At 41.7% G+C, this 15,867-nt stretch overlaps 1 pseudogene; it reads left to right on the plus strand.

The window, feature by feature from the left end:
• The first annotated feature begins 236 nt into the window (after positions 1–236).
• The window catches only part of LOC122921307, a 36,733-nt pseudogene continuing 21,102 nt past the window's right edge, over positions 237–15,867 (plus strand).

The following is a 15,867-nucleotide window of genomic DNA, read 5'->3' on the forward strand; positions in this document are numbered from 1 at the left end:
CAATGTGACATATTTTTGTAAACTTGCCAGTGAGAATTTGCTCTAAAAGAACAAATGCAAATCTTCTTAGATGAACATTGTATGTCATCTCTGTGCACATATCACTTTCTACGTTAGTAGGTTGCATTAGATTTATGCATATCACTGTGAGGTATACTTCGCAGCTAAAGTAATACCTGGCACTATTTGCCCTAACAGCAAGCTCGTAGACTGTGGTATTGGATCTTTGAAACAAAATGTCAATTGAACAGATTGTCCTCGCCTTCATTGATATGTTTGTTACGCTGGTTGCTTCTGCAGGACACACCTTCATCCTTTTGGTCATTGCATTGGATGTAGGCAAGTCAAAAAAGATTCATTTAGGTGATCAACTTCATTTGTAACATCTCCGCTCTCAATATTTCATATCTTCTTCTGAATGTTTTTGAAAGAGTATTTTTAGTACTACAGCCGATAAAGATATCTACTGACACTGCCAATAAATGCTTTGTGATTTTGTATCTGACTATGAATTCCAGCAATATGTGGTTTTCCACTTGGCTCTCCCTATACTTCTGTTTGAAAATTGTGAAGATCGACCAATGGTTTTACATTTACCTACAGAAAATGTTTCCAAAAGTGGCAAAATGGATTTTTATCTTAACAGTCCTACCATCTTTTGTATTTCCAGTTTTCTCTCAGTGTGGACCAATTCAAAACCACTTTCATCTAATGCCACCTACACTGACTATGTTCATGAAGGATCATTGAAGCTGTATGAACGGTATATTCCACACAATAACATATATAGTGTAACCTTTTCATTCTCATTTTTGATATTGTATACTTCAGCGTTGACCACCATTTTTTTCCTTTATAAACATATGGAAAAAATGAAAAATAACATCGAAGGACCCAGGAGAACTTCCAATGTTGAAGCCCATGTTCGAGCTATTAGGACCATTCTCTCTCTATTGGCCATTAACACTCTATATTTTGTGGCTGGTCTCTACTGGTTTAATTTAAGTACCAATAAAATTTATCTGTATGCTTCATTTTTATGCTCAACCATCAAAAACATGCTCATCCCCTTGGTTCTTATAAAGATGAACAGCAAACTGAATAAGGCACTTCATGGATTGTTTCAAACATGGCTTTCAACATAACCGACAATTCTACTATACTGTATATACCATAACTAAATGCTTTATTTTAAAGGGGTTGTCCTACATTTTCATATTGATGGTCTATCCTAAGACTAGGTCATCAACATGAGATCAGCAAGGATCTGATTCTCGGTAAACCCTCCGATTAGCTGTTTAAGGAAACTGTGGAGCTTATTGGAGCTCCTCACAGCTCACCAAGCAAAGGGCTGTTTATTGGATATCGGCTGTACTTGGTATTGTAGATCAGCCCCAGTAGCTTTAATGTAATTCAGCTGTGCCTAGGACATGTGACCAATGAACATGATGTCATAGGGCCTAGGAGAGGCCTAAGCGCTCACTGAGCATTGACGCCTTTACATACAGCTGAATATAGGGCATCAATATAAAAATCCTTGATAACTCCTCTAATTGGCAGATTTATTACAACCAAATGTGAACCATTGGAAAAAAAAAAGATGTGTATTTAACGGCTGTTGCTCTTATTATTTCCTAGACAAGCTAGATTGTGGAGCTGCCCGTTCAGAGTTCAGTTGGCATTTCTTGCTAAGAATGCCCTTTCCTTCCCTCACTACTATAGCCTATGTGTCTATGGCTTTTCCTTCTCTCCCACTGCTAGAAGGGCACGGCCACATGTTCAGGTTTCTTGATGCACTTTTGGAAGACAAAGTTCTGAGTGGGTTCTAAAAAACCGAAGAAAAACAAAAAGGACAGGTATACATTATATATTGTTTTGCTTCCAAAACTACATCTGGAAACCTGAACCTCTATCTTGATGGTGCATGGTTTGATAGATATTGTAGAGGGAGGTGGCAGATTTGCATATATGTTTTGTGTGTGTATACTGTGTGTATATATATATATATATATATATATATATATACACTTATATATGCCCCCAAGATGTATGGGTGTATGTAAATTTGCCCCTGTATTTGTATATATACTGTGACACAGTGAGAGGTTTTGTCTGGCAAGGCAGGTATTTTCCTCCCAGCATGTTCTGCTGGGCTGATTTACAGCCAGGTGAGGTCAAATTCCCGACCAGATTTTAAGTGCCGTTCCGGGTTTTGGCAGAACCTGGATATCCATAAATAGACAGCTGGGCTCAGAAGCGAGGTCCCTGTGTTGGGATCTGGGAGCCTTGTGTCTGGATGAAGGCTTGCTACCTGTTTGGCATGAAAACAGGTTGGTGCTGCTATGGTCAAGGACTCTTTGTGGCAGAAATGCCACATGGTGTGAATTACCACCAACACCGCAAGGTGACTTTTTGCTTGATTATGACTGCTTGTTTTGTCACTTGCCTAAAGTGTGAATAAAACTCTGAACTGTTTAATCCAAAGAACTTGTTGTTGCCTCTATACTGCGTCTCTAATCCTGTCTACCAGCACGAAAGCCCACAATATAACATATATATATATATGTGTGTAGTTATATTTTATGCCCCCAAGGTTGTGTGTGTGTATGTATGTATGTATATATATATATATATATATATATTTTGTTGGGGTTCGCTCTGATAGGCAGGTTAACAGATGCAGTACATAGGCAACAACAAAGTCTTTACATTCCGTATACAGGCCTTTTTTTGTTGTTGCGTATGCAGTCCGTATACGGAAACATTAATTTCAATGGTTCCACAAAAAAATGGAATGTACTCCTTATGCATTCCATTTCCATAATTCAGTTTTTCCGTTCCGTTTAAAGATAGAACATGTCCTATTATTGCCCGCAAATCACGTTTCGTGGCTCCATTCAAGTCAATGGGTCTGCAAAAAAAATCGGAACACATATGGAATGTTCTCCGTATCCGTTCCGTTTTTTGCGGAACCATCTATTGAAAATGTTATGCCCAGCCCAATTTTTTCTATGTAATTACTGTATATGCCATACGGAAAAATGGAATGGAACCGGAAACACTACTGAAACAAAAAAAAACTGAAAAACGGCCCGCAAAACAGCTGAAAAAGCCATACGGTCGTGTGAACAAGCCCTAAGTAAGTGACAAAACAAAAAGTCAGTTTCAAGGAAAACAGTCACCTTGTGATTTTGGTGTTCGTTGACTTAATGCAGCAAAGAAGAAGTCCTTGGACAAAGCAGAATCCACCTGCTTTCACACCAACAAGGTAGCAGGCCTTAAAGGGTTTCTACCACTTGGATTTCACATAATTAGGTGTCAGACACTAGCGATCCGCTAGGGTCTGCTCTGCCAAACTATCCTGCTATAATAGATTTTGGGGCAGCCGTTTACCTAAAAAAAGAACTTTTATTAATATGCTAATGACCCTCTAGGTGCTATGGGGGCGTCATTAGCACCTAGAGGATCGGTCTACCTTCTCAAGATGCCGCCGCTCAGCGCCTCCCTCCAGCCCGCCCATCTGCTTCGGAATGCATCAAACGGACGACTTCACGCGCATGCGCCGTGCGCGGCTGTATTCGGCGCATGCGCAGTGAATGTCCGACCGCTTCCCTGCTCAGACATCTCCACTGCGCCTGCGCCGATGCTTGAAAAAGGCTAACACGCAGCCGAAACGTTGCATCCGGAATAAAGTGCACTTTTTGCACCTTTTTGGACGTGCTGTCTCCGTTTTTTATTTTTCTGGATATCTATGAGCAGGGAAGCGGTCGGACATTCACTGCGCATGCGCCGAATACAGCCGCGCACGGCGCATGCACGTGAAGTCGTCCGTTTGATGCATTCCGAAGCAGATGGGCGGGCTGGAGGGAGGCGCTGAGCGGCGGCATCTTGAGAAGGTAGACCGATCCTCTAGGTGCTAATGACGCCCCCATAGCACCTAGAGGGTCATTAGCATATTAATAAAAGTTCTTTTTTTAGGTAAACGGCTGCCCCAAAATCTATTATAGCAGGATAGTTTGGCAGAGCAGACCCTAGCGGAGCGCTAGTGTCTGACACCAAATTATGTGAAATCCAAGTGGTAGAAACCCTTTAATCCAGGCCCAAACTCTCAGGTCCCAACACAGAGACTGACAGAGCTCCACTGTCAAAGAGGAGTAATCCACACCGCCTGACAGTGCTGCTTGTGTTTAATAGCCCATAACGAAGACCCGGCCTGAAATGTGGGGAGTAGTCACCCACCCAGCACTTTGACTACTCCCTGTAAGAGCCGTCCCGGATCAGTTATTACAGCTATACTAAATAGCAACATGTCAAACAGCAAATGCTGCTAACACAACACATGAAACCGGCTCTTACTTCATGGAGGCCAGGAACCTCGGTGACACATATCTATCATCCACGATTATCCCTTGAACTCTACTATATATATATATATATATATATATATACATACACACACACACACACACACACACACACACATATATATATATATATATATATATATATATATATATACTTCTATATATGACCCCCAATCACGGGTTACCCGGGGGGAGGGGGGGAGATGCCGCCCGGATAACTGGACCACTGGAAAACGAGCCCAAGCGAGGATCAGTCCCTAGGAACGAGCATTAACCCCTTAGAGGCTGGCTGAGTATCTTTAACCCCTGTATATATCAAAGGGAGAAAAACAGAACTGAATTGCACATCCACAATGCTATGCTTAGATTTAATTAAACTAGCTTCTCAGTGCAATATTAAAGTGTTCAGCCCCCTATACTGCATGCTGTACAAGAGGCATTAGTGAACATTTTGACATAAGCCCACTCACCACGCCAAGGTTGCCTCTTTAAGTGGGACCTACTCTGACAAAAATGTGCAGTATAATGTGGTGACAAAGCGGCACTGCCCTAGTAGGAGAGACTAGATGAATACTTTTAACCCCTGTATCCCTGAAATCCCTGCATTTACCCCCACCTTGCCACCAACCCTGATTAACCCTTTCCCACTTCCACAAATATATCCATCCCTGATTCCCTGCATTTACCCCTACCTTGCCATACCCTTATATTAACCCTTTCCCACTGCCAGAAATCATTAACCCCCTACAATATCCCACAGCTACCCCTGTATATTGTATTTAACCCTTTTTACCCTGTAGGGACTGCGTGTAGTAAGGTTTGGGAGGGTGCTGCTATTACATGTGTGAAAGTGTATATTTGGATAGATTTTGAAGTGGAATTGTAGTTGGGATAGTATAGTGTTAGTTTATGTAGATTTATTATAGTGCTGTTAGTGTATTACTGTGTGCGTCTCTATGTATATATATATTTATATAACCATTGATATAAATATATATAAATATAGCAGAAATAATTGACTGTAGACTTGTAATTGTTTAATAAATACTTTATTGTTCAAGCACAGTTTATAGTCTTTTGTTGCCGTCGTAATTCAACGCACGCAGTTCAGGAAAAGGTAGAATAAAGAATAAATAGGCGGGGTCAATAATAGATGATTCTATGCCTATTAATTAATATTAATTATTGATTTTAATCTGAGATATAAATAATTAATATACCCTTTTACATTGGCAAGACAGCTAGGAGACAATAATAATTATTAATATTCAGTATTGGTAATAATAATAACAATATTTCTTTTACATAGGTGAGCCAAGCCCACTGCTAGGAATTTGTTTCTGTGTTTGGCTATGGTGAAGAAAATCGCTCACTCTGTGAACTAGTCAGGCAAGAGAGACGCGGGCAGTGGATTCTGTGCGTCCGGAGCCTGATAGTTCGGACAGGTAACTCGGTTTTTCAATCAGAGCTGAACACAGAGCAATATCTACAGCAGAGAACCTAAATCTTTAGTTTTTGTATTTTAACAATTTTCTGTTGCTTTACACGTCCCCTGAACACGTGCGAGCGTCCATAGAAGAAGTCGTTGTATACCATCGCTTTGAGAGAACTGTCGCCGTTGGTGCTGATCAGAAGAAGTCCGGCTGGTCGGGAGAAGGCGTTCCGGGTACTAGAGGACCTCCTCCAAGCAGCAAACGTTCTGGGTACTAGAGGACCTCCTCCAAGCAGCAAACGTTCTGGGTACTAGAGGACCTCCTCCAAGCAGCAAACGTTCTGGGTACTAGAGGACCTCCTCCAAGCAGCAAACGTTCTGGGTACTAGAGGACCTCCTCCAAGCAGCAAACGTTCTGGGTACTAGAGGACCTCCTCCAAGCAGCAAACGAAGGACAGAAAAAGACAGCACTAGAGAAGATGGCATCTCAACAAAAAGTGAGTATGGACTTCTCCACACTACAGCACTTAGCTAAACATAGCACATTTAGCCCTATACTCCCCACCACATTAAAGTCCGCAGAAATAATATGGTCCGATTTGTTGACACAGGCTTGTAGTCATGACAAGTCATGTAGTCATTAACAAACGGACATATTGAATAAGGCAACCAAACGGCTTCAGATGCTAGCCTAACTTGTGCATACATTTGAGGATAGCATCTGCAAGCCAGAGCGTGTTGCACTGGTGTCTCGGTTAACAGAGAAAATTCCTTCGAACATTCATTGCCAGTGCTGTGCCAGTAATTCGAAACAGTTTTCGGCATTGTGGGCACAGCTGGCAGAGTATGTACAATCTACAGTTGACTGAGACACGCAGGTGGCTAGATTAGAGTCACAGTTAGTAGAGCTGCAGAGGCAGAAGGAGGAAATTGAGGCTCAATTGACTCAGTCGTATGCTGAGATCAAGGCCTTAAAGGAAGGGGCTGCCTCTACTAACATGATGGTAGCCAAATGAAATGTCTTCATTGCTGTTAGGTCCCAGCTGATGACTGGCATGCAACATGTCATCAACAATTTTTCCAAAATGGCGCCGGCCCTTTCTTTTTCCTTAAAGTCAGGACCAGAATCTCCAAAAATGTTGCCCTGTCCAGGGCAAAAAGTGGGGAGATAAGTCTGTGATACATCAAATCTCCCAAAAATTGAGAATATCCAGAATAACAGAAATTGTTACATGACTTTGGGGGAAAAATATTGTGAAAAGTGCATCCCCGAGGAAGGAACAATTTAAAAGAAAGGAGCATGACGGCAGTGTAGACAGTCCTAAGCCATGCAGGGAAAACATTAGATGTTTTGCAGGTGCTGGCTTAGGTCATATTGCGAAACACTCAAAAACAGGTAAGTACAAAACACACAAAAGCCAAGTCAGGTGTTTCAGGTGTGGGAACAAAGGACACATTGCAAGGAATTGCCCTTGTGCAAGTAGTTGCAATGTGCCCAGTAGTAGTAGCCAAGTAACAAATCATGCAGTGTGGCCTAGTCAGCTTGGCCATAAAGGGGTTACCTCTGAGCAGCACACGCCTCACCAGGTACTGAGGGGTCAAAATGGCCAATCTAGGCTCGAAAAGAATATTTGACACCCCTGTACTATTTGTTACACCATTTGTCCCCCGTGTATGTCCATGTCATGTGTTTTTGTTATCTGTTTGTATGTTTTTATTATGTTGATGGTGGTAGTCCTTGTTTACGAATGTGTTTCGCCCTGCTGATTTTTGTAGTTTGCATTCCCCGCTGTCAGTCCAGGCGCAGCTGTTTTTTATTTATTCTTGTGTCTTCTTTGGGTAGAACCGTGATATACTGTGGACTGAGGAAGGTGTTGGTTTGCAGACAGAGAACATTGGTACTCGGTGCAGTGTAATGTTATGTTGTGCAGCCAATCCATTAGATCCGGACAGGTAGCGCAGTTTTTTTTCAAGGTTTTCGGTAGGGCTGTGTTATACTGTAGACTAGGGCAGGGAGTGGGTTGGCGACAAGTAACATTGGCACAAGGTTCAATGGGTTTCAATGGCTCGTACTTGTGAGACAGATAACATTTGCATGTTAAGATCTGGTTCAAATGCTAAGTACTGGAAAAACCTGCCTGTAATTTGAATATTTTATGGAATTGCAACATTTACAATTGCAATGACCAAATTTGAAACTCCCCTTTAATTCATAAAATAAGTTTTGTGTTTATTTAATCCCTATGGACATACAGTCTTAAACTTTCTATTTGTTAAAAAGTTTTTGATGGTTTTTGTCCTTCTAAACATATTCTATCGATGATTTGGAAGGGATTTCTTCAGAAACTGATAAGTTAGAAGAAAGAGCCAATGCCGATGTGGGAATGATTGTATGTAGTGATGAAATTGGGAACGTGGTTTACTTAATTGTTTTTCTGTATTTTTGGTTGTGTACAATCTTTTTGAGTTAAGCTGCATGCCCTTTGAAAGGCTTCGACTGTTGTGAAAAGGTGGTGTTTCTCTTTACATCATTGTTTCATGATTTTACGAGGGGAAAAATATGTATCTTTAGTCCATTTGCGTCTCATTCCCTGAAATAAGCCATAAGGAGCATTAAAAAGCAGCCGAATCTAATTTTTCAAAGCGTCGTTCATCTCTAGCAACCATACAAATGAAAAATAGAATAATAATCAATGTAAAAAATACTGGATTTAAAAAAATATATATATATAAAAATGTGGGATGCCAAGTTTGGTGATGTCCCATATAATTTTATTTTATTTGTATCTAATATTGCTTTGTATATTCAGCACTACTGCTTTATTGCTGATAGTTTGATGAACTTTAGGTCTACCGTTACCTTGTATTGGGTATTGCAGATTTATAGTACACTTTTGTTACACTTTTGTTTAGCTGTTCATTTGAGGTCAATGTGTACCTTTTCTTCAGCATGCTGCACATTTTTAGCTTATGTCACATGTATGTAGTGATGAGCGGCAGGGGTCATATTCGAATTCGCAATATTTCGCGAATATTTTTAGAATATTCGCCGAATATTCTAAAATTCACGATTTTTTTCTTGAAAAATATCGGCAAGGTAATGATTGTGTAATATGCGAATTTTCGTAATTCGAATTTTCGGATTCGAATTTTTATTGCGAATTTTTCAACTTACAACTATTAGACAAAGATTATAGCACTATATTAGCTAAATTGCTCTATATTCGATTTTTTGAATATTCGCTATATTGCTATAAGTTTTTTCGAATATTCGTAATATATAGCAATATAGCGAATATTCTAAAAAAAACTAATATAGAGCAATAATTTAGCTTAATCTGAACTTCAGATGAGAAAAAAATTACAACTATTAGGCAAAGAAGATTATAGCACTATATTAGTTAAATTGCTCTATATTCGTTTATTTTCGAATATTCGCTATATTGCTATAACTTTGTTTTTTCGAATATTTGTAATATTCTAAAACAAGAATATATAGCAATATTGCGAATATTCAAAAAAAACGAATATAGAGCAATTTAGCTAATATAGTGCTATAATCTTCTTTGTCTAAAAGTTGAAAAATTCGCTATAAAAATTTAAATCCGAAAATTCGAATTACGAAAATTTGCATATTACACAATCATTACCTTGCAGATTTTTTCAAGAAAAAAAATTTGCGCATTTTCGAATATGACCCCTGCCGCTCATAACTACTCCTAAAGTCAAGTATATTGCAGTCATCTTATTGGCCCACAAGATAGAAGCAGGAAGAGATCATGTGTACTGTTTAAAAAAATAAAAATAAATCGGGAATAAAAAAATCAAAAAAAATCTGGAAAAAAATTGAATATTCGAAATTACGAATATATAACTATATTCGAAATATTCGCGAATTTTCGAAGTACCTATATTCGCGATAAAAATTCGAAATTCGAATATTCGTGATCAACACTATGTAGATGTATACAGTCGCTTGAAAAAGTATTTATATCCCTTGAACTTTCCCACATTTTTTTCACATTATACAGTTGCAAGAAAAAGTATGTGAACCCTTTGGAATGATATGGATTTCTGCACAAATTGGTCATAAAATGTGATCTGATCTTCATCTAAGTCACAACAATAGACAATCACAGTCTGCTTAAACTAATAACACACAAAGAATTAAATGTTACCATGTTGTTATTGAACACACCATGTAAACATTCACAGTGCAGGTGGAAAAAGTATGTGAACCCTTGGATTTAATAACTGGTTGAACCTCCTTTGGCAGCAATAACTTCAACCAAACGTTTCCTGTAGTTGCAGATCAGACGTGCACAACGGTCAGGAGTAATTCTTGACCATTCCTCTTTACAGAACTGTTTCAGTTCAGTAATATTCTTGAGATGTCTGGTGTGAATCGCTTTCTTGAAGTCATGCCACAGCTTCTCAATCGGGTTGAGGTCAGGACTCTGACTGGGCCACTCACGAAGGCGTATTTTCTTCTGTTTAAGCCATTCTTTTTGTGAACTAGGCGAGTGCGCTTATCGGTCACAATCCCCCCTGCTGCTCTGAACGTCCTTTCAGACAGGACACTCGACGAGGGGCAATCCAAGAGTTCCATGTCAAATTGTGCCAGCTCTGGCCACAGGTCAAGCCTGCACACCCAGTAGTCAAGGGTTTACTCGCTTCTCAGAGCGACCACATCAGCCATAAACCCGATTTAGTAGGACACCTGTCGGTCTACGAGTTCCCTGAGGCTGGATCTGGAGGGCGGCTGTCCATGTGTTGGCTGCAAGATTGATCTCATATCCGAAGTGACCAACACATCTTCAAACCGCCCTCTTCTTGCATGCACTGTAGGATTGGTACCCGCACCTGTTTCACTGTGGGTGGAAATTCCTCTCACAGTGCCCGCAACAGCAGAATGCAGCATCTCTCGATGCAAGGCATGGAAATGCTGCATTCTGACAGCCCTCTGTGATGCTGGTAACATGTCCACCATTTTGTGTTTGTACCAGGGGTCTAAGTACGTTGCCACCCAGTACTGGTCATTGACCTTTATGCTTTTTATACGGGGGTCCCTCTTCAAACACTGGAGCATGAAGGCCCCCAAATGCACAAAATTGGAAGAGGTGGAGCGGCTTGACTCCTGCTCATCGCCACGGACAACACCAGGGATCCCAAAAAAGTTTAAAGTCTGCTCTTCTTGCTCCTCCTCCCCCTAGGCACCATCCTCCTCTGACTCCTCTTCAGACTCCTGCTGACTTGTCTCGGATGGAGTAGCCCCCCTGGGAATTCATCCAGCATTGCGACTTCCTCATCTTCCAGCTCCTGCTGCTCGTCGGCTTGTTCAATGACACGACACAATGCACGCTCCAGAAAGAAGGCGTAAGGAACGATGTCACTCATGGAGCCTTGGCTGTGACTTACTAGCTTGGTGATCTCATCAAATGGCCGCAGATGTATGCATGCGTCGCTCATGAGCAGCCACTGGCGCTATGAAAATTAAACAAGCTCCCCAGAACCTGTCATGTCGCAGAGTTTGTACAGGAAGTCGTTACCAGGACTTTTCTGCTGAAGCAGCCTATCAAGCATATACAAGGTGGAGTTCCATAGCGTCGGGCAGTCACAAATAAGATGTCTGACGGGCAGGTAGTGTCGTCGCTGAACGTCAGCAAGGCGAGCCATGGCCGTTTAAGAACTTCTAAAATAGCCATAGATTTTCCTGGCCTGCCGCAAGACCTTCCTGGACCCTGGGGTATTTGGCAACGAATCGCTGCATGACTAAGTTCAGGAAGTGTGCCATCCACGGCACGTGTGTCATTTTGCCCTGTTTCAGCGCACTCAGCAGATTGGCACTGTTGTCGCACACCACTTTACCAACTGTCAAATTCAGCGGGGTTAGCCACTCATCAGCCTGTGACCGCAGAGCTAAAAGGATTGCAGGACCGGTGTGGCTCTTGGCTTCCAGACAAAACAGCCGCAGCACAGCATGGCAACGTCTCACCTTGCATGTCGAATAGGTTCTGGGGAGCGTTGGTGCAGCGTTGGTGCAGCGTTGGTGCAGCGGAAGAGGCGGTAGCAGTGGAAAAGGAGGAGTTAGCCTAGGAGGAGACGGAGGATGGAAGAGGAGGAAGAGAAGAAGAGGCAGGCCTGCATACAATCCGTGGCGGTAACACCAAATCCACACGGGTGCCATATACTGTAGCTCTGGGATGCCCTTCTGGGAGAAATATCTCCTTCTGGGGACTTTCCATTTCGGTGTGCCAATGGCCACAAATTTTCTGAAGGCCTCCGAGTCCACCAGTTTATATGGCAGAAGTTGGTGGGCTACCAGTTCCGAAAAGCCGGCAGACAGCCGTTGGGCAAGAGGGTTATCCAGTTGCAATTAGTTGTTCCAATAGTGTTTTTCCCACTGTATAGCTGCGGTATCTCAGCAGAACCGCACACAACTGCTTCACAATACAAATGCACTATATAGGAAGTATATTATAGGTATATCACACACCTGCCTCAATCATTTTTTTGGGGGGGCAACTGGTATATCACACCAGTTGCAATTAGTTGTTCCAATAGCGTTTGTCCCTTTGTATAGCTGCGGTACTGTATATCAGCAGAACCGCACACAACTGCTGCACAATACAAATGCACTATATAGAAAGTATATTATAGGTATATCACACCCATTCCTCAATCAGTTTTTTGGAGCGGCAATTGGTATATCACACCAGTTGCAATTAGTTGTTCCAATAGCGTTTGTCCCTCTGTATAGCTGTGGTATTGCTGCAGAACCGCACACAACTGCGGCACAATACAAATGCTCTATATAGAAAGTATATTATAGGTATATCACACCCATTCCTCAATCAATTTTTTGGGGCGGCAATTGGTATATCACACAACTTGCAATTAGTTATTCCAATAGCGTTTGTCCCTTTGTACAGCTGCAGTATCGTAGCAGAACCGCACACAACTGCTGCACAATACAAATGCTCTATAATATACTTTCTATGTTAGAAAGTTTAAGTATATCACAGGAAATAGGTATGTCACACCTATCGATAGCACACCTATGCCAGTCCTTAAAAGGACTTTTGTGGCCCTATTAGCTAGCGTTTGGTGTCACTAACAGTCTGTCCCTGCTCCACACAGCAACCTCTCCCTACACTGGCAAAAGACTGAATCTAAAATAGCGGGCAGATCGGGTTTATTTATAGGGTAGAGGGTGTGTCCATGTGCTAAAATGTCTCAATTGGCTGTCCTGTCCCACCTGATGGATGTGTCATGGGTCAAAGTTCTGCACATTGCAAAAGAATATGGCGCCGGCGAACATCGCCATATGTTTGCCTGTTCAGTGCGAAACGACGACTGGGCGAACCGCAAGGCCATCTCTAGTAACAAGTATAAGTGAAGTGAAGTGAAATGAAAATGATACATGGTTTTCAAAATTTTTAATAAATAGAAATCCAAATGTGGCGAGCATTTGTATTCAGCTCTCTGTACTGATACCCCTAAAATAAAATCCTGTGTGACCAATTGCCTTTAGAAGTCACCTAATTAGTAAATAGAATCCATCTGCATGTAATTTTTTTCTCATTATAACTACAGCTGTTCTATGAAGGCCTCAGAGGATTGTTATAGAACATTATTGTTCAAACAGCATCAGGAAAACCAAGGAACACATCAGACAGGTCAAGGGTAAAGTTGTAGAGAAGTGTAAAGCCAGGTCAGGGTATAAAATAAAATATCCCAAGCTCCAAAAATCTTACGGAGCACACAATGCAGCACAAAATACTGCCACCTCCACCCAGAGTATTGACCTGTATTATCGTCCTGTGGCCGCTGGCCAGGTGCATAACTATGTTATGAGCAACGATGAAAAATCAGTTCTAGAGGCAGATAACAGTAAGGAGAACACAGCATCCCTAATTGCTGCATTATATTCACCAAGCTGATTGGCAGGATTGCCTTCCAGCCTTTTGAACATGCATGCTGGAAAGCTAGGAAAATAGCTAAGTCAGCCTCACATCTGCAACTAGCTCTTTCAGAACAAAAGTTCTTTATCAGAGCAAAGCAGATGGGAAGAGCTCTCTCAAATAGTTTGTGTCCAAACCAATTTTTCTAAAAAAAATTCTGCTAACCTGACCCCAAACAAATCTTGACAGGTTTACTCAAATTTACTCTTAGCATTATTTAAAGGGCTTCTGTCACCCCCAAAACCCTTTTTTTTGGGGGGGGGGGGCTTGTTAAAATCGTTATTTAATTACTATTCCCTGTATAGGGATCTTACCTTCGTCTGTGGCTTCTTTTCATTAAAAAACAATCTTTTCAAATATGCTAATCACTTCACTACCAGCAAGTAGGGCGTCTACTTGCTGGTAGCCGCCGCAAAAAACCACCCCCTCTTCTTGTTAATTGACACCGAAAGAGAAGACGTCATCGGCGCAAGCGCACTGAGGGAGTGCTGAGGAGGCGAGCCTCCTTATCTCAGAGCGCCTGCGCCGAATGAACACAGGCGCGGGATTTTTGAAATGCTGACAGGGTCAGCCGGAGGAGGAGATCGCTGCTGGCCCTGTCAATCAACAAGAGGAGGGGGCGTTTTTTTGCGGCAGCTACCAGCAAGTAGACGCCCTACTTGCTGGTAGTGAAGTCATTAGCATATTTTAAAAGATCATTTTTTTAATGAAAAAAAGCCACAGACAAAGGTAAGATCGCTATATAGGGAATAGTCATTAAATAACGATTTTAACAAGCCCCCCCCCCCCCAAAAAAAAAAAGTGTTTTGGGGGTGACAGAAGCCCTTTAATGCTGAGAGGATCAAATTGTTATGTACCCAGCTTGCAACCGTGAGGAAGGCTTGGGCATTCCCCTGGGCATGGGCCCACTGGGTAATTTTCTTTTAGGGTTTATGGTCAATCTGCCCTTGGCTGCAGAAGTACTACGGACAAAATGTCACACTTCCAATCCACAGGGAACCGGATGGATTGAGAGAGGAGCCTTTTCTCTGGAAGGAACCAACTTTCACTTGGTGACTGTCTTCTTTTCTTTTCTTTATGGTAAACATTTTTTCAACCCTAATTAAATTTGTTTTTGGAGTCGGACAACCCCTTTAAATCCAGAGCTCATCTTATGTCTTTAGTCCTTCAATACACATCATAGTGTGGAGGATTTTCATTCCTTAGTTTAAACGTATTCTTTTTCCAGCCAGTGAATATTCTACGCAGTGTCCTCATGAGATATATTCAGTCTGACATCAAAATGATGAAAATGCAAATGATCACCCATGTAACGATATCTCAGCTCCGCAATATTTTGCAAATTGGTATATGTTACACTGACATCATTTACAAAGGGACATATTTAAAATGCATCAAAACATTAGATGTTTCTTAGATTAACCATTTCAAGACCGAGTGATTTTGGTTTCTTTCATTTTCCTTTTTTTACTCCCAGCCATCCCAAAGCCATAATTATTATTTTTTGGCTTGTTTTTTGGCGGCACAAGATGCACTTTCAAATGGCGCTATTTATAATATATTTATATTTTATATTTTAATAGTATGGACGTTGTCACGGTCCCTCTGTGACAGATGTCAGAAGATCGAAGAGATTGACTACACATGAAGGGATCTAACAGCCTCTCTTGCTTCAGTGTTGTTGTTGTTAATGACCACACCCCTTGTATATAGTCTGACCTCACCCTTCTGGCTATGCGGTTGATAGCTTCATTTGGTTTTGGAAGAGTTGGTGTGTTGTCCTCTCTGGTGTTCCTGCTCGTCGATCTCTCTACAGAAGTTAAGTGTCTCGTTCCTTTGTGTGTTTTTGTCCCTCCCCGTGTCTGTTGTTACTAGGCCTCAGGGAGACGCTGATTCATTCATCTGGGAAGTAACTGGTCGTCTCGAGCCCTGTTAATACCCATAGGGCTCTTTAGGTCTCCAGGTCCTCCAGGTTACGGTGTATGGGCATTCCTACTTTCAAGGTGTGCCCATACGGATAGGATTCAGGGCAAGGAGTAGGGTTTTATAGGAGGTGACCCTTTTCCCTTTCCCTAGCGTTGAGGCCTAGTGGCTTTTCCCTTCCCTC

This window comes from Bufo gargarizans, chromosome 11, assembly GCF_014858855.1.
Source record: "Bufo gargarizans isolate SCDJY-AF-19 chromosome 11, ASM1485885v1, whole genome shotgun sequence".
In the NCBI taxonomy this organism is placed as follows: Eukaryota; Metazoa; Chordata; class Amphibia; order Anura; family Bufonidae; genus Bufo; species Bufo gargarizans.